General features: G+C 45.0%; 1 pseudogene; it reads left to right on the top strand.

Annotated features, from left to right (window-relative positions):
* The first annotated feature begins 12,002 nt into the window (after positions 1 to 12,002).
* Positions 12,003 to 13,905, top strand: LOC129328014 (zinc finger protein 845-like; annotated as a pseudogene).
* The last annotated feature ends 6,390 nt before the right edge of the window (positions 13,906 to 20,295 follow it).

Here is a 20,295-nt window from a genome sequence, read left to right as displayed (position 1 = left end):
ACACACCTGATGCTGTATATGTCACCATCTGTGGAAGTGAGATTTCTCTAACAAAGGAGCAAGAATAAAATGAATGATCTCGATTTCAGTTCCCAGCACCATTTCCTTCTCCTTAAGGATTGTTTCTCATTCCCTCATGGCTGCCCTTCCCAGTCTCAATCTCATAATTCCATTTCCACTGGAGAAAGCAGCTCCTTGGTAACCTGGAGTCTGGAGTGATTCCCTGCTGAGGTCCCTCTGCCCTCTCTAGGCTCCACCCCCCTGTATCCAGGAATATCCTGATCCAGAATTGGCAACCCCAAACTTGCCTCAAAGTTGGATTTAGAACAAAAAGTCCCACCCTGCTTTTTCCCCTGTGGGAAGCCAAAGTGGCTTCCATTTTACCCTCCCAACAAAGCTATGAGGTAGGTTAGGCTGAGAATGTGTGCCTAGTCCAAGATCAGCTGGAAACTTTCAGGGCAAAGTAAGGATTCGAACCCACATCTCCTAGGTCCTAGTCAGACATTCTACCCACTAAACCACACAGGCTCTCCCAGCTCAGGAAGTTGAGCCCCCTTTGTTTTGTGAAGGGTATTTTCCAGTGTCTCTCTGGGTAGTGCTTTTCTCCCCAATGGGTACTCAAATGGGCTTTCATTGATTGCCCTTCCATTTATCCTCACAAGGACCCAGTGAGGTAGGCCTGCCTGTGAGGGTGTGACTGGGCCAAGCCAGGCAGAATCTCCTGTGGCAGGATGGATTTTTGAGCCAGGATTTCCTTGACCTTACTTTGACATTCTACCACTACTCCACACAGGCTCTTATAGGTCAGGGAAGTTGTTAACACTTGGGGTTTTTTTCTACAGAGGAGCTATTTTCCACCATTTTGAGGCTCCTCATTTTATTTTCAAGGGTTTTATGCCTGCCACAGACAACCATGGCTTCCAATGCAAAAAGCAGGGGTGAGGAGGGGGTCCCGGAGCTTGCATGGGGCTTTGTCACATCAATGACAACACATTTATCCTTATCTGAAGAGCAGCTAAGGAGAGAGAGAACAATTACACTCACATACTGGAGGCTCCGTATGAATCTCCACCTCGGCCTTAGAATGCAGAATAAATCCTGGCTTGTCAGATACCCTGGACTGAAAATCGGGGAGCCTTTCTTGGGCTGAAGTCAGGTCCAGGACAGCAGAATCACCACCCTTTCTATGTGTGAGGAAACAACTTTACGTCTTTCCCCATGTATACATGTTCAGACACACAGAGATAAATAAAAATGGCCACAGGGAGATATATTCTCATCTCCTCTGTCTCTATTTCTTTACAGGAAGTCCAGACACACAGAGATAAATAAAAATGGCCATGGAGAGACATATTCTCATCTCCCCTGTCTCTTTTTCTCTAAAGGAAGTCCCAGAGTACCAAAATCAACATCCTCCATCTGTTCCACCTCCCTTCCAAGACATATGGCTAAAACCAGAAATATTCTCCTCTCCTAGGGAGAGATGCTGAACACAACAAAAAAGTGTTCTTCGGTTAGGTTCACAGCAAGGAAAAGAATAAGGAAGTGAAAGGCCCACTATGAGGGGAGAAAAGTGAGATTTTAACAGGTAATAAAGAGAGGGTGGAACAGTTCTCAAGTCTTACTTTGCCTCAGTCTTCTCTTGCAAGGGGAACATGTGAAGAGGAAGAACAGAAAAGGTGGTTAGGAAGGTGGGAGAGGAGAAAAGCCTTCGCAAAGCCTTTCAGAGCTGTGGAATTGTGCTTTCTCTGTGGACAGCTAAGGCTGTCAGGAAAGCCCCCACTCTCCTGGCTTTCTGCAAACTATGCAAAACTGAATTATTCAGGAGAGATTTCCACCCAGACTACAGGACTAAATGCTATGCTACTGGGCACTGTCTGCTGACATAGATATGCTTCTAGTAGGGCTTGGCTTTATGCTTCTATAAGAAATTTTCAGCTGCCGTTCCCTATTGTACCTCTTAACCTGAATGTCCTAACTATTGTTCATTATGGTACTTTGCTCAGTGACTGTCCTAGCTGTTCATTATATGGCATTTTACTTGCATTGTTGCAATCCGCCTTGGATCTCAGTAAGTAACGCAGACTATGAATGAATGAATGAATGAAATATGTCCAGCACGGTAGTTCTCGAGGAATTCTCCGATCCCAAGTCAGTTTGCGTGATAGTCACCATGCCCGCCCCCACCAAGAGATTTGAGTCTGGTCTCCCCCCCCCCACTCCCATTCCCACACTCTAAGCTCTCCACTGCATTCCCTATGCACTGCCCCAAAATGCTTTAATTTAAATTTAATTTGAAAAGGAGGCTGTGAAACAGGAATTGAGTAAATCTTGAGACCAAGGGTAAAAGTTTGCTTACACTTATCTGAAAAGGCCTTCCCATTTTTTTTTCAAGAAATGAAGGCCTGCAATAAGGGGCTAAACATATTCACTGGAGGAGGAATTCCCAGAGTCTTGGCGGAGTACCTTTGCGTGAGTCCCTTCCAAACCTGGTCTGCCAGACTGGGTTCCCGCCGGGGCACCTGGAGAATATATCACACCATCTAGTCCAACCCCCTACCCAATGCAGGAACAGCCTAAAGCATTGCCAAGAAGGATTCGTCTAGCCACTCCTTGAAGACTGCCAGTGAGGGGGAATCCATCACGTCCCTAGGCAGCCAACTCTACTGTTGGATTACTCTTAATGTGAAGAAGCTTTTCCTCATGTCCAACTAGTATCTTTTCTGATTCCTGTACTCTGTTGCCAACAGGAACAGCTTCTTTCTCTCCTCTAAGTGACAGCCTTTTAAATACTGCAAGAGAGCCATCATGTCTCCCCTCAACCGCCTCTTCTGCAAACTGAACGTAACTCCTATGAGGTAATTGGTTTAACGCAGTAGGGTGGAGTGAGTAGCTAGAGGCAGGCAGCTGCGGAAGAAGCTCGTTGCTGGTGAGCTGAATAATAATTAGCTTATCACCTTGAATAAGGTAATCGAATGTTTTTTGTGTTTGGTCGGTATGACTGAGGGCCAAGCTACACATGATGAATGACACTTGAACGGCAAGTGGATTGAGTGGAGGGCAAGTGAACAGGGAGAAATACACTTGCTGTTCAAGTGTCATTCGTCATGTGTAGCTTGGCCCTGAGTGTACTGTTCCAGCAGCAAGCTGACTATATTAATCAATATGTACCAGGCTAGACTGTATGCCTATAGTTTTAAGAGAAGTGCATCTTGGGAGTTGTAGTGCCTTACCCTGCAGGTTCCGTTCCGGAGGCATTCAAAGCCAGCCAAAACTTGTTAAGGCCCTTTCCTCTTTTGTTCATTCACACCTCAGCGGGGAGAGGAGCAAGTCATCTCTGTTTTTTCACCACATTCATTGGGTCTACAAAGCTCCATCAAGTGCCTTTATGCATGAAAGATGCACTCTCTCCTTTCGTTATTTAGAAGAATTGTGAGTAGAGATTCCTTACGTGTATGAAGAAGTTAAATAAAACCATTTAAGTCTGTAACCCATGCCTGTGCGTTGACACTTGACCACAAAGGGTTGGGATTCCCTCCTCGCGTTGGAATACTGGGATTGTATGATTTTAGCAGGGCTGTGATTCCCCAACAAGAGGACAGAAGCCTGGGCTACAGCTGCTTCAATTAGTGAAAAAGGACTCGCCACTTTGTGGAATATAGAACTGCTTTACCTTTTCAAAGACTTTTTGATATAGTTTTATTTTTTGGTATGGTTGCACTTATGAGTTAGTTTTTTAAAAAGTTGTCTTTTAGTAATTGTGTGAAAGTTTGCTTCCTAAGCCTCATAGAACCCATAAAAAGAGAAGTCACGTGAACATTCCTGGGCCCCTCCGTCTTTCCTCGCAGGGCTTGGTCTCCAGGCCCCTGAGCATCCTGGTTGCTCTCCTCAGCACCCGTTCCAATTTGTCCACATTCTTTTTGAAGTGAGGCCTCCAGAACTGCACACAATACTCCAGGTGAGGCCTGACCAATGTGGTATGTAGTGGGGTAATGATGTCCTGTGATTTGGCTGTTATGCCTTCTGTTGATAAACTCCAAGATTGTGTTTGCTTTTTTTGCTGCTGCATCACACTGACTGCTTATATCTGGCTTCCCATCCACACATCACCCAAAATCTTTGTTCACACGTACTGCTATCCAGAAGTGTATCCTTCATCTAGAATGTACACTTTGTATTTTTGTTACCCAGGGCAAGCACCTGGCACTTGTCCATGTTAAATTGCATCTTATTCAAACCTGCCACTTGCCTCACTTTCCTCACTGCTGAATTCTATCCCTGCCTTCAAGGGTGTTTGGTGCTCCTCCTAGTTTGATGACATCTGCAGCTTTAATGGGGAATCCCTTCACACCTTCGTCCAGATCATTTATTAAAATATTGAAAAGCGCTGGGCCAAGAACCAAGCCCTGCAAGCCCCGGACGCCTCCCTCCCATCAGATGTTCAAACTGGGGAAAGAGAAGAAAAATGAAAGCAGCCTTCTGCCTTTATTAATGGGACCTTTCGGGGTATCCTAGAGACTCCAAACACCAAGACCTGGAAAAGGGAGGACAAAATTTCCAATCTTCTAGTGTCCCATTTAAGTAGGCACAATAGCAGCTGAATCTTCCATGTAGGGTATCCCATTTATTTGATAATATATTTCATTTCTCTGCCCTTTCATTTCTCTCTCCTTGGTCAGTTTTTAAGTGGGGAAACTCCTCTCCAAGGGTTAATAAAAGATAGTCCACAGTCCTAGAGAGGCACATTGGGGAGGGGGTGTTTGTGCAGAGCCGTTTCCTGCCCTCCCCCCTTGCAGGAGCTCCATCTTTGTTTCCTGGCTGTTGCTTGCATGGCTGGAAGGGAATCAGGTGAGCTCTTTGAGGAGGAGATATTGGGGGGGGGTGCAATGCAAGAGCTAAGGCAGAGAAAAAGGAGGGCTGTTCTCAGGCCCCCCCTCCCAGGCGTGTGCTCAGATTCCTTCCTGGCTGAATTCACTGTGGCTGGAGCACCAGGAGCCCCCAATGCAATACTTAGAGGAGGTCAGGTGAAGGCTCTCCTCAAGCTATGCTAAGGAAGGGCCATAACTTTGGGCAGGGGACGGATTCACTGATGGGGCATCTGCATGCCTTTGCCACAGGGGCTTGCACCCAGGTAGACCTGCCAGTGTAATCTCATCAGCAAGGACCAGTCTTCCTGAGCCAGAAGTCTCCTATCAAGCAGCTCCAGGCATGGGAGAAGCCCCCACCCTGTCAGCTCCCCTCCCCCCTCCCCCCAGACAATCACCTTTTGGTTCCCTTACTGGGAAATCCCCTTCCTGTCTCAGTCAAGTTCAGGAAATACTCAGATCTGCACCCAGGGCTCACCCTGAATCCCTGATAGTTACAATTATTTCTTATATCCAGAGGAGTTAGCCGTGTTATTCTGTAGTTATACAAAATAGTAATTACCCTCCATGTATCTGACAAAGAGAGCTGTGGTTCTCAAAAGCTCAGGCTAGAATAAAGTTAGTCTTAAATGTACTACTGGACTCTTAATTATTTCTTAGATATTCTTTTCTGCAGGCTCCTATAACGATCGCTATTTGGGCAGCCAAAGGCAGGCAACCTAATCCACTTTGGTGGCTTAGGGGCTGCCCACCCCACTCTTTCTGATCTTTTTCCACCCTCCTCTGTCAGCCGTCCTTCAGGACAACTTAATGCCCACTCAGAGCGGTTTACAAAGTATGTCATTATTATCACAACAACAATCACCCTGTGAGGTGGGTGGGGCTGAGAGAGCTCTGAGAGAGCTGTGACTGACCCAAAGTCACCCAGCTGACTTCAAGCGGAGGAGTGGGGCATCAAATGTCTCGTTCTCCAGATTCAAGTCCCACGCTCTTAACCACTAAACTGGCTCTCAATGCCTGCCAAGAGGGATGTTTATGGTTCTTGAAATTCTGTGTAGCCTCAAAGTATGCAAAACTACAGGAATTCTCCTCTAAGAAACCCTATTGAAGCCTTTGGAGGGAACCGTACTGACTGAGGACATGACTGAAGGGGAGCTCCGTTTTGTGCTTCCCTGGCTATGGTTTTGTTGCATCAAGGACAATATTGTTTACTCAGATTGGCAGCATCTCTCTCAGGTCTCAGGCACAAGACTTACTAACACATTGGGCTTTGGCCTGTATGGGGGTGAACAGAGGGGGGAGGGTGAAACCCAAGTGGGGGGCACAGAGGAAAGGGGAGTTCCATTATTGTCACTTGCTAAGAGTCTCTCTCTACATGAGTCCTCTAACACGAGGACACTCAACTGAAGGGAGATGCAATGTTAGCTGGGAAATAAGGTTTTAAAGTGTTAAAGGTTTTTAAGTTCCTCTCCAAGGGTTAAAACAAGAGAGTCTACAGTCCTAGGGAAACACACGGGGAGGGGGTGTTTGTGCAGAGCCATTTCCTGCCCTCCTCCCTTGCAGAATTCTCTTCTTTGTTTCCTGGCTGCTGCTTGCATGGCTGGAGTGGAATCCGGTGAGGTCAAAGGGGCTTTGCGGGCAGGAGATATGGGGTGTGTGCAATGCAAGAGCCAAGGGCAGAGGGAAAGGAGGGCTGTTGTCACACACCCCACATGTGAGCTGTGCTGTCTGCTTTGACTCTGGATTCACTGTGGCAGGAGTTTCAGGAGCCCCCAATGCAATACTTAGAGGAGGTCAGGTGAAGGCTCTCCTCAGGCTATGCTAAGGAAGGGCCATAACTTTGGGCAGGGGATGGATTCACTGATGGGACATGTGCATGCCTTTGCCACAGGGGCTTGCACCCAAGTAGACCTGCCAATGTAATCTCATCTGCAAGGAGGAGTCTTCCTGAGCCAGATGGGTACTGACTGACGCTGTCTGGATGTTAACTATCAAGAAGCTACAGCATGGGAGAAGCGCCCCCCCCCCCGGCCTAGAGACAGTCGCCTTTTGGTTCCCTTTCTGGGAAACCCCCTTCCTGGCTCAGTCAAGTTCAGGAAATGCACAGATCTGCACCCAGGGCTCACCCAGAATCCCCGAATGTTACAGTTATCTCTTAGACATTCTTTTCTGCAGGCTCCTATAACTAAAGGCAGGCAGCCTAAGCCGCTCTGTGGCTCACAGCCTGCCCACCCCACTCTTCTCCAGCCTTCTCCTGGGGACCTGCAGAAGCCCCCCCCCCCGAGGCCCTCCTCTCTCAGCCTCTGGGCCACCAAGGGGGACAAGGAACTCTCCGCAGCTCAGCAGAGACTGAGGACAGGTGAACTGCTCTTCTGTTCTCTCCTTTCTTTCCCCCTTCTTTAAATCTCTTTCTCCTCCACTCTCACTTCTCCTTCTGGCCATCCCCAGGTGCAGAGATCCGTCTCACCAGAGGCTTGGCTTTCCTCTCACTTTGTCTCCTTTCCTGTAACTCTCCATACACACTCGTCCTTCTGAGTACAACAATCGCACTCTTCCTATGCGGTACCGTTTCAGTTCCCGAACCCCTCTATATTTCCCTCAATAAGTTCTGATTCTTGCTTTGGAAAAGATCTGGTTGTTTCGTGGTTCCCAGGGGCAATTTGAACTTGCCTTCCAACTGTTGGAAACTGCAATGTCTGGTGTACTGCAGCAGCAAGAAGGAAGAGGAGCCTACCATGCAGGGGGGGCGGGGGGCAGCCAGGATCACCTAGTTAGGACAGTGAGAGCAGCACCTCTCTTGTTCCCTGGGGGTCATTTCCTTGTCTCGTCTCCTATTGGGCTAAACAGGGCAATATCCGGCTTCTTCTCTCTCCTGCCTCATTCATTCTCTCTCCAAGATGTAGTCAGATAGCAAGGATTCTATCCCTATCCCTCCTCTTCACTATCAATCATGTATTTCCTCAAATAAACTTTTTGCCTGTTTAATCAGCGCAGCGTAAATTCACTGCTCTGTTTTTGCACTCAGCTAACACCAACTAGGCAGGTAAAAGATCCCTAAATCGCATGTTGGTACGCCTTGAAGAGGTCATTCTCTGACCTCATTCAGACAAGCAGAGACACTGGGCACAAAATTTCACCTTGTAGGGCTAGTTTTCTGTCTGCGGGGAGGAGTTTTCCCATGATGCAAAGGAACGTGTTTAGTTGCCAGGTCCAGGGCTGGACTTTCCCCAGCCCCATCCCATCCCCTCAGGGCCTCCCCGCTCCTGGACTGTCCTCAAGGGCTGGGGCAGACCAGGGGGTCCTTCAGAGGTGGAGGAGAGAGTGGTGTGGCTTCCGGCAGGGCCAGGGATCCCTCAGTGCCCAGGAATGGATTTGGCAAGCTTGGAAGGAAACATGGCCGGGAGGGGAGGGGGATGGAGGGATGAGGAAGGGAGGACCGTCCTCCAAGCAAAAGGGGTGGCTGGGGGGGGGGGAAGATTTCTGGGTGAAGACTTGGAGCCTTCCTTGAGCAAACCCAATACATTGAATTCTCTTCTGACGCAAATCCAGAGAGAGCCTCACTGAGGGATGCTGGCACAGAAGATGTTTGTGTAGCCTAAAGGGTTTTCCATCATCTTTCTCACCTTCCCAGGCAGCCAAGAAGTACCCCTGATGCCTTCTCCACCCTCTCCTCCATCCGGTGAAGTGAAAAGAGCCACCATGAAGCCGGCTCAGGTAAGGGCAGGGGAGGAAGTGAGTGTCAGAGGGCAGGAACGGTTCCTTCTCAGGTCCCAGGCTCAGGGGATGGGGCTCTTTGCCTTCAGTTCTGGCCACAGCCTGTCTGCTGAGAAGCCCAAACAGGGTCAGTAAAACCCTCTTGGTTATGCTCTCCCAGGTGGGGCCTGGATTTCTCCTGGAATCAACTGATCTCCCAAATAGAGTGATCAGGGCTGACTCTGTGGTATCTCCCTCGTCATCTTATTTTTAATTTTTTTCCTTTTTCTTCTTCCAGGGCCGGGTGTCCTTCGAAGAGGTGGCTGTGTTTTTCTCCAAGGGGGAGTGGAGCCTGCTGAGCCCGGCCCAGAGAGCCCTGTACAAGGAAGTCATGCTGGAGAATTTTGGGAACGTGGCCTCTCTGGGTGAGGGTCCTCTTTTCCCAGGCTGTCTCTGTTATGCCCTAAGGAGGGGCTGAGGAGGGGTCCTTAAAGAGGAAGGACATGGGCAGCTTTGTGCTCTGGGTCCAATGGCTGATCGTTGCCCCCCTCCCTGAGGCTTCCTCTGAAGTGTGAGGAGTTCTGGGGTTTCCATGCAGAGAGGGAGCCCCTGCTTGGCAGTGCTTGGACCACATGAGAGGGCATCAGAAGAGGTGCCAAGAGATGCCAGGTTTGGGGAAAGTGGGAGGGTCAAAGAAGGACTTCCCTCCAGGATGGAGGGAGTGGCTGGTAGCAGCCGAGGTCTGTGGTGGGTCTCTGTGTTTCTTGGGGTTCCTTCCAAGGGCTGGGGGGTTTCTGGGTTCTTCACACTTGTTTGTGCTCAGAAGCACTGAAAGGCTTATAAAGGCTGAAACGGTGTCTGTAGATCATGAAAATATGCAGTGTCCTTCTTCTCTCTCTCTGATCCATTTTTGAAAGCTGAGCTCTGTTTCTTCCAGGCAGTGGCTCTCTGGCAGGGCCGTTTCCCAGCCCTGTTACCCCTGAGATGCGTTTAATTACAGCTGTCAGGGAATGTACCGCACTTAGAAAGCATGTTCTTTACCACAGCATAATCAAACAACACAACTCCAGATAATGTGTTCATGCACACACCTTCCCTCCTCCCCCTTCCCCCAGCACAGAACGCTCTTGTCATTGTTTCTAAGGTGCCTGGAGCATTGATATGTGCCTAAGAAGAGCCTACCAAAGTAAAATCCATTATCTTGGAGAGGCAATTGTAGCTTTCCAAGCATATATTGGCCCCTAAGTACAATTCTCTTCTAATTGTTTGGAGCAGGGAGTCAAAAGCTGCTGGAGCCCCCCAACCATGATTGTGATGGAGGAGGATAGATAGGGCAGGATGATTGATGACAAGTAACTAGCTTTGGGGCTGAAAAACCTTTATCTTGTTGGATAGCCTTGATTTTGGAGGCGGGCAGGATAACAGGTAGTCCTTTTTCTGTTCACCCCTCTCTATTGACTGAGCTGGTTCTAACTCACTCTTTGCTCCAAAACTCAAGGACTGGATTCATTCATCAGGTGTGTGGGGGTTGTAAGATTCAAGTCAGTCAGTGGGCTTTTCTTGGTTTGTATCCAAATCCTGAAACTGTGAGCCTGTAGTGAAAAAGCTCATTAGATGGAACACCTTGGATGGTTTCTTCCCCACCAGCCTTGCTTGTTGCTCACACTGTAAAAGTTAACCAGTTCTGGCAGCTGCTTCTGGCTTCAGAAATACGGAGGAGGGAGCAGGAAACTGAGTGCAGGGGGGTGGAGTCGTGAGGGATTTCAGCTGAGATGAGCGGATCTCCATCACCCACCAGGACGACTTACGTCTTCATTTCTGAGCAGGGCTGCATCTCTCTCAAGGGTCATTTCCCTCATGGGGGAGTACAGAAGCCTCCTGAGGTGTTGTATGAAAGAATCACAGAGTTAACAGGGGAGGTCTGAGCTGAGCTGGATGTAGCCCAGACTGAGGATCTGCAGGGGCCCTGTACCTGCCAGGGGTGGAACTGGAGGTGAAGGGAGAGAGAAGTCCTTCCTCATGTTCGGTTCTCTTCTTGAGTTTACTGTGGACCCTTTACTTTTCCCCGTTTCTGCTTTCTTCCTATGATGTATTGCTAAAAAAAGAGGTGCTAGGACTGAAGACTTTGATTGGAACGCCGCTGCTTTGTTGTACTAAAAGGAAAGAGAGACAGTAATCAAGATTTGTTCTGAACTTGTGAGGTACCCCTCTGAGGATAGCAGGACTTATCTTTCCAGTTACGGCCAGATTGAAGATTGAGGATCAGATAGCTCAAGCAGAAAATCCAGACGACCTTTAGCACTGCCCCAGTTCCATAATCCCCTGTTGACCTGGGAAAAGTAAAGAAACAACCAGTCCATTATCTGAATACAAACTTAGTGTCTTCTTGCTGCATTCTGGGTCAGTCCCTCTGACTTGCAGTTCACATCAAAGAAGGACATTTGGGCCAATCATTGACCCAGTGAAATGCAATTTTTTATTTTTTATTTTTTTTAAAGAATTTAATTGGGTACGTTAATACACACATATATCTAATACATACATCAGTTCCCTATAACACTCTACAACTTTTATACCATATATTAATACATTATTCCGCTTTAGAGTAATGGCGACCTGACATCGTTCAGGGAGCTGAGCGATCAAGAGCTTCTGTTTGGGCAGGGCAGGTACACTGAAATGCAATTTTGTATTTAATTGTTACAAACAAGGGATTGGTCGATACCATCTGGAATTCACTGCCACAGGAGGTGGTGGCAGCTTCAAGCATAGACAGCTTCAAGAGGAGATTGGACAAACATATGGAGCAGAGGTCCATCAGTGGCTATTATCCACAAAGTATAGATGGAATGCTCTGTCTAAGGCAGTGATGCTCTGTATTCTTGGTATTTGAGGGGGAAATCAGTGGGAGGGCTTCTAGTGTCCATTCCCCAATGGCAGACATCCTGAGGACACCTGGTTTTTGGGCCACTATTTGACACAGAGTGTTGGACTGGATAGGCCATTGGCCTGATCCAACATGGCTTCTCTTATGTTCTTATTTTGATCTAGATTTCCCAACATGGGCTAGAAAGTGTCCAGACATCAGTCCTTTGAACTTTTCCTTTCTCAATGTCAATTGGCTGAGTTCTAGGCTCAGTTTCTTGTATGTGTGTTGATGCCAGGTTTCTCTTTCTTTCCACAGACGGTGTGCAGGAGGTGGCAATTGAATATCCAATGATGGAGGGAGAACACACACATTCAGATGTGGAGGAGAACATTGAATATTGTGATACATTGGGTGTGGTGGAGGGAACAAACCTACTTCATGAGAGGGAAAATTCTGATGGTTTCCAAGGTGACAATTTTCAAGAAATCTCACCCCTTCGAAAAATATCCAAAGGAGACAATAGGGATGAATGCCCAGGGGGTGTGGAAGGATTTTCTGAAACATCAGATATGACTATGCATTGGAACACCCATAATACAAGGAAAACCTTTAAATGCCTAGAATGTAGACAATCCTTCGAACAGAAAGATACTCTAACTTCCCATCAAAAAAATCATGCAGGGGAGAAAAAACATAAATGCTTGGAGTGTGGGAAAAGCTTCAGTCAGAATGTACACCTTACTGCCCATCAAAGAATTCACACAGGGGAGAAACCATATAAATGCCTGGAGTGCAGAAAAAGCTTCAAATGCAGAGGAAACCTTACTGTCCACCAAAGAATTCACACAGGGGAGAAACCATATAAATGCCTGGAGTGTGGGAAAAGCTTCAGTGAGAGTGGAAACCGTGCTACCCACCAAAGAATTCACACAGGGGAGAAACCATATAAGTGCCTGGAATGTGGAAAATGTTTCAGTCGGAGTGGACGCTTTACAGCCCACCAAAGAATTCACACAGGGGAGAAACCATATGAATGCCTGGAGTGTGGGAAAAGCTTCCGTCTGAGTGGAGGCCTTACTGCCCACCGAAGAATTCACACAGGGGAGAAACCATATAAATGCCTGGAGTGTGGAAAATGCTTCAGCAACAGTGGACACCTTACTGCCCACCGAAGAATTCACACAGGGGAGAAACCATATAAATGCCTGGAGTGTGGGAAAAGCTTCAGTGTGAGTGGACGCCTTACTGCCCACCAAAGAATTCACACAGGGCAGAAACCATATAAATGCCTGGAGTGTGGAAAATGCTTCAGCAAGAGGGGACAGCTAACTGCCCACCAAAGAATTCACACAGGGGAGAAACCATATAAATGCCTGGAGTGTGGAAAATGCTTCAGTGTGAGTGGACACCTTACTGCCCACCAAAGAATTCACACAGGGCAGAAACCATATAAATGCCTGGAGTGTGGGAAAAGCTTCAGTGAGAGTGGAAGCCGTGCTACCCACCAAAGAATTCACACAGGGGAGAAACCATATAAGTGCCTGGAATGTGGAAAATGTTTCAGTCGGAGTGGACGCTTAACTGCCCACCAAAGAATTCACACAGGGGAGAAACCATATGAATGCCTGGAGTGTGGGAAAAGCTTCCGTCTGAGTGGAGGCCTTACTGCCCACCGAAGAATTCACACAGGGGAGACACCATATAAATGCCTGGAGTGTGGAAAATGCTTCAGCAACAGTGGACACCTTACTGCCCACCGAAGAATTCACACAGGGGAGAAACCATATAAATGCCTGGAGTGTGGAAAATGCTTCTGCAAGAGCGGACAACTTACTGTCCACCAAAGAATTCACACAGGGGAGAAACCATATAAATGCCTGGAGTGTGGAAAATGCTTCAGCAAGAGGGGACAGCTAACTGCCCACCAAAGAATTCACACAGGGGAGAAACCATATAAATGCCTGGAGTGTGGAAAATGCTTCAGTGTGAGTGGAAGCCTTACTGCCCATCAAATAAGTCACACAGGGAAGAAACCATATAAATGCCTGGAGTGTAGAAAAAGCTTCAGATGCAGAGGAAACCTTACTGTCCACCAAAGAATTCACACAGGGGAGAAACCATATAAATGCCTAGAGTGTGGAAAAAGCTTCAGAGTGAGTGGAAGCCTTACTACCCACCGAAGAATTCACGCAGGGCAATAACCATATAAATGCTTAGAGTGTGAAAAAACCTTCAGTGAGAGTGAAAGCTGTACTGCCCACCAAAGAATTCTCACGGGATAAACCATATAAATGCCTGGAGTGTGGGAAAAGCTTCAGTGAGAGTGGAGGCTTTACTGCCCACCAAAGAATTCACACAGGGTTGAAACCATATAAATGCCTGGAGTGTGGAAAATGTTTGAATCGGACTGGAAACCTTACTGCCCACCGAAGAATTCACACAGGGGAGAAACCATATAAATGCCTGGAATGTGAAAAAAGCTTCAGTGCTTGGAGTGTGGGAAAATCTTCAAACACAATGCAGCCTTTACTTCCGATCAAGCAAATTTTTTCACAAGCATGAAAAAGTACAGATGCCTGGAGTGTGGAAATGTGTCAGGTTCTGACAGTTAGATCTAAATAGTACTTCACATCAGACACTCCAGGTGCATGAGTTAAAGTTGCTATATTCAGGATCTATCAGTTCAGTGCATGCTCACTACAGCCTTGGCAGAAGTGATGTGAGTAGGAATGGGTAGATTAGTTATAGGAAAATTCCCTGCCTTTTAGGATAGGGACGGTTAGGATTCTGGCATGAAGGGCCTGGGGACGGGGAGGGTGAGGGGCCTGGGAAAGAAAGAATGAAGTCATTTTTAGCTTTCAGGCTTCACCTCACATCCAAGGCCATTCTCCAGTCTGCTCTAGAAGTAGCCACTGGCGAGATAAGTGGAACAGCTACAAGCCTAGCCGCAAAAAGCATGACACGTACTCATATATCATCAGTTCAGAACGCAACATACACTTAGCGTATTCTCAGAGGATCAGTATCATATGCAGAACACCTTCATGACAGATATGTTGGCATGCAAAATGCTTCAGTAAAAGTGGACAGCTTACTGCCCATTGAAGAATTCACACAGGGGTGAAACCATATTAATGTTTGGAATGTGGAAAAGCCTTTGGATAGAAAGATACTTTAACTTCCCATCATAGAATTCACAGAAGGGACAAATCATATAAGGGTCTGGAATGAGGAAAAGGCTTCAGTGACCGTGGAAGCCTTATTTTCCACCAAAAAATTCATGGAGGGGATAAAAAATATCAATACTTGGAGTGTGCAAAAAGCTTCCTTTTGAGTATACACCTTACTTCCCACTGAAGAATTCACACAGAGGAGAAACTTTATCAGCGAGGACTGTGGATAAGAGAGCTGTGTTTGCTGGGGGAGTCCAGATATTGCCTAGCATTCTGCCAGTCAAAGTCTGATTTGTGTTAACTTCATGTCGTTTGCAACTTTAAGAAATTATTTTTATTGCACATTGTTTTTTTGTGATGATAGGGTTAATTATCATCTGTATGTACCTGTCTGGTTGTTGCCTTATGAAAAGAGTTATGTTTTATTTTAAATAAAATAATTTTCTTGACGAAGTTTGTTTTATCGGTGAAAGATCTGATGTTTTGTGCTAGAAAGACAGGTCTGTCTCAAGAGAGTGCCTCTTCCATAGATTTGAAAATGCATCTTCGTAATCTAAATAGGAGAGGAATTTGTCTTCTGTTGTGTACAACAACGAAAGGGCTTTGTGACCTTTTCCAGCAAGTGTCTCAGAAAAAAGTACTCACCTGATGCTGTATATGTCACCAGCTGTGGAAGTGAGACTCCTCTAACAAAGAAGCAAAAATAAAATGAATGATCTGGATCTCGGTTCCCAGCACCGTTTCCTTCTCCTTAAGGATCGTTTCTAGTTCCTTCTTGGCTGCCCTTCCCAGTCTCAATCTCATAATTCCATTTCCACTGGAGAACGCAGCTCCTTGGTAACCTGGAGTCTCGCGTGATTCCCTGCTGAGGTCCCTCTGCCCTCTCTAGGCTCCACCCCCCTGTATCCAGGAATATCCTGATCCAGAATTGGCAACCCCAAACCTGCCTCAAAGTTGGATTTAGAACAAAAAGTCTCACCCTGCTTTTTCCCCTGTGGGGAGCCAAAGCAGCTTCCATTTCATTCTCCCATCAAAGCTATGAGGTAGGTTAGGCTGAGAACGTGAGCCCAGCCCAAGATCAGCTGGAACCTTTCAATGACAAAGTGAGGATTCGAACCCGCATCTCCTAGGTCCTAGTGAGACATTCTACCCACTAAATCACAGGGGCTCTCCCAGCTCAGGAAGTTGAACCCTCTTTGTTTTTTCCACTGTCTCTCTGGGTAGTGCTTTTCTCCCCAATGGGGACTCAAATGGGCTTTCATTGTTCGCCCTTCCATTTATCCTCACAAGGACCCTGTGAGGTAGGCCTGCCTGAGAGGGTGTGACTGGGCTAAGCCAGCCAGAATCTCCTGTGGCAGGATGGATCTTTGAGGCAGGATTTCCTTTACTTTGATATTCTAACCACTACTCCATACAGGCCCTTATAGGTCAGGGAAGTGGTTAAACACCTGGGTTTTTTTCTACAGCGGAGATATTTTCCACCATTTTGAGGCTCCTCGCTTTATTTTCAAGAGTTTTATGCCTGCCAGGGGAATATCAAACTAAATATCGTGCCAGGGGAACAAAGGGAAGGTAAATCTGAGTTTGAAAATGGATAAAACGCTACAGGTGCTGACACTGAACGTCAATGGTCTGGGTTCGGATTTAAAAAGGTATAAACTTCTTAGATTTCTTAAACAACAGAATATAGATATAGCATGGCTCCAGGAAACATATAAAGCAAAGAAAGATAAAAGACCTTTATTTAGAGACCCTAATTGGAAGATTTTGGCAGAGGCGCGTGGATCAGCAAAAGCAAGAAGTGTGGCAATCCTGGCCCACAAAAGGAATGATATAAGAGTAATAGAAGTGATAAGAGATGCTGAAGGGAGGTTCGTAATGGTTAAGTGCCTGGTTGAAAATAGATTAACAACATTGATAAACATATATGCTCCAAACACTGGACAGAAAACCTTTTTATTAAAGGTATTTAAAAAAGCGCATAGCTTCTCTGAAGGAGAGGTAATTTTGGCGGGAGATTTAAATAAGGATTTTAATAAAGATAACATAATTAATTGGAAACAATGGGACCTGACTAAAGTACACAAAGTTCTTAACCTAGTGCCCAAACCCACATATCTCTCAAGTAGACATAAAACCACCTCATGTTTAGACTATGTATTTATAAATAGAACGAGTACCTGGGAGGTAAAAAAGTAACCACCCATCCAACATGGATTTCAGACCACGCCCCGGTACGTGTAGAAATAATATTAATGCATAAACAAGTTAGAAGACCATGGAGATACAACAACATGATTATGGCTAGGGAGGAGGACAGGCGATATATTACGGATCAAATTAAGCTATACTTCAAAGAGAATAGGGGAACGGTGGAGACAAATACACTATGGGATATGGCTAAGGTGGTAATTAGAGGGCAATGTATTATGAAAGAAAAGGAGATAAAGAAAAAATGGCCAGCCGATAGAGAAGGGAAACTACAGGAATTAAGTAAGCTGCAAGAGGACCAAATAAAGAAATTTTGCCCCAATAGACATAAATTAATTAAGGAACTGCGGAAAAAACTGGATGTTCTTGACTCCATGGCATTATGGAAAAAGCAGGTTATGGTAAAAAACGAATACCAGAGAAATACACTTAATTCAGCCAAGAGATTAGCAAATTAGCTGAGAAGGGGAAAGGAGAGACAAAGGATGAGGAGTATTAAGATAAATAAAAAGGTGACACAGAATCCAGAGGAGATAAAAGGAGCATTTGAGAAATTTTATAAAAGTTTATATGAGGAAAAAGAGGTGAAGGAATTTGAGGAAGAGATAGGGACAGTGTTAACAGAAACTGAATGAAGGAGGCTTGAGGAGGATGTAACGTGTCAAGAGATTGAGCAGGCGATAGGTAGCTTAAAGACAGGTAGATCTCCAGGGTTAGATGGTTTTTCAGCTGAATTTTATAGGGAAATGAAAGAGGTATTGATCCCTGAATTACAAGAAGTATTTAATAATATACTAAAAGGAGGAAAGGCCCCGGATACCTGGAGGAAAGCAGAAATAACGGTGATTTTGAAACCTAAGAGGGACCCCCAAGAAGTGGGTTCATACAAACCGATTAGCCTACTGAATCAGGATTATAAACTCTTTGCCAAAATACTGGCAAATAGACTTAAGAATATTATTCGGAAAGTGCTAAAAGAGGATCAATATGGTTTTATGGAGGGTAGAAACATTGCACACCCGGTAAGAAATTTAATCAATGTCTTGTGTCATGGTAAATTTAGGAAACTGGCTTTATTAAAAATTAGATGTTTATAAAGCTTTTGATACACTGTCATATCAATTTTTATGGACAGTTATGGCCAAATATCGAATTAGTCAATCAATTATACAAGTATTCCAGGAAATATATAGAGAAGGTACAGCGGTGGTTAGACTCAATGGGGAACATACCTCACAATTCTCAATTCAGAAAGGAGTTAGGCAAGGATGTCCGCTTTCTCCGTTCCTCTTCATAATGGCTATAGAACAATTAGCTCAACACATTAGGAACTCTGGGAGGATAGAGGGATGTCAAATAGGCAAGGAAGAAATTAAATTAAATTTATTTGCAGATGACCTGATCATAGTTATATCTAATCCGGAAGAAGGAGTCAAAGAGACAAAAATTATATTAGAAGACTTTGAGTTAAACTCAGGATTAAAAGTTAATATGGCAAAATCAGAGATAATGTATATTAATGTGAGGATGGAAGAAAGGAAAGCGATACATAAATGGACAGGAATAGGTTTAGGGGTCAAGAAATTCAGATATTTAGGGATAGATATAGTTAAAAATGTTAATAAGATGGTAGAGAGGAATTATACTCGGACGTGGAACACAATATTGAAAGAAATGAGGAGGTGGGGCAAGAAGGCATTAAACATAACAGCTAGGATTAATATAGTGAAAATGTTCTGGACCCCAAAGTTATTATATTTGTTTCAAACGATACCTTTAGAAATCAATAAATAGACAAAAAATTAACAGTTGGAATGTGAGAATAAAAGAATGGATCTTTGGCAGTAAAAAAAGTAGGGTTTCTAGATATTTCATATATGCTCATAGATCTGACATGGGATGGGGTGTCCCAGAATTGGGAAATTATTATGAAGCATTTCAAATAAAAACATTAATGGAAATAGGGGGGAGAAGTGAACAAAAATGGGTTAGAATCGAGAATGAGGCAAATAAAGGGGTTGGAAGATTTGGAGTATTTACAGGAGGAAAGTCTAAATACAGTATGTTAGAACCGAGACCGAGAAAAACAGCATTAATGATTTGGAGGAAATGGCAACCGAAATGGTTAAAGGGAGTATCTAAACAAGTATTATTAGAGGCATTGGATGAGGAGGAGGAAGATGAGAGATGGTGGAGATTACTTAAACAGAAAGGGTACACTAGATTGCAAGATATACTATGCGGGCAGTCACTTAAACCATTACAAACATTACATGATGAAATAGGAAGGCAATATTGGTTGAAGCTAATAGGTCTACATAATAGACTTAAAAAGATAATCGAAAACAGGACTCTGACGGCGGGGGAACAAATGGAGGAGTTATTAAAGGTGATGATAAACACAAAAAGCGGATTAGCAGGCAAGATATATAGAAGGATGATGTCTGATAATGATCGGACAAGAACCCTCCTTCAGGGGAAGTGGAGCATAGAAATTAGTTTAGCGGATAGAAGGGTTGACAGACTTATAAAAGGTATACAGGAGATAAAAGTGTATAAATTCAGAGAGCTGGAATTGAAATTCTACACGAAGTGGTATAGAACTCCAGCTATATTAGCTAATATGTTCCCAAGACTAAGCTCAAACTGTTGGCACTGCAGAAACGGGAAAGGATGGTACTCCCATATGTGGTGGGAGTGTGCAGAAGTTAAAGCTTTTTGGGAGAAGGTAACAGAGCAACTTTATAAGTTCTTCGCAATAAGACCAAAGATAGACCTAGAATTGATGTTAGGTAGTACTTTAGGTCATAAAGATATTAGAAAAGAAGGACAGGACTTATTTAAAGCAATGGTGCTAGCCGGTAAAGCAGTAATAGCATTTGGTTGGAAAGACAAAACGAAGTGGACGGAACTAAACTGGCAGGATTATTTATTTGAATACATTCAATCAGACATTATAGCCATAATTAATCAGGATGAGTCATGGGAATTAAGAATAGGAAAGATTAAGGAAAAATGGCATTTATATTTAAAATGGGTCATGGAGGGTCAACAACGGGACGTTCGGTGGAAGCTCCTAACCTTGTGCCCCTGGCTAGAAAGGATGAGTAGCTAAAGTGAGCGGGGGAGGGATAAGGGTATGGAAATACAGATGAATAACTTGATTGGGAAATAGCCATCCAAAATACACTAAAACTCTCAACCCTCCCTGGCTATAGGATACAATACCTTCGGTGATGAATTAAGCAAGGAGGAAGAGGAAGGAGAATCAAGGAGGAATAGAAGAAGGAGAGGACTCAGAGACTAACTCCTCTTAGACGGATGTGAAGAAACAAGATAAACAGAAGAATGATTCTTACAAGGGATTTCTGCCAAAGATATAGAAACTGTATATGAACTTATGGAGAGGGGTGGGAGGGCAATGGGTATATATGTATGGGAATAAGGATGTTTTGAAGGAATGGAAATTAAAAAAAAAGAGTTT

This window comes from Eublepharis macularius, chromosome 4 (genome assembly GCF_028583425.1).
Source record: "Eublepharis macularius isolate TG4126 chromosome 4, MPM_Emac_v1.0, whole genome shotgun sequence".
In the NCBI taxonomy this organism is placed as follows: Eukaryota; Metazoa; Chordata; class Lepidosauria; order Squamata; family Eublepharidae; genus Eublepharis; species Eublepharis macularius.
The sequence above is the reverse complement of the archived record's forward strand: the minus strand, read 5'-3'. Positions and strand labels throughout refer to the sequence as shown.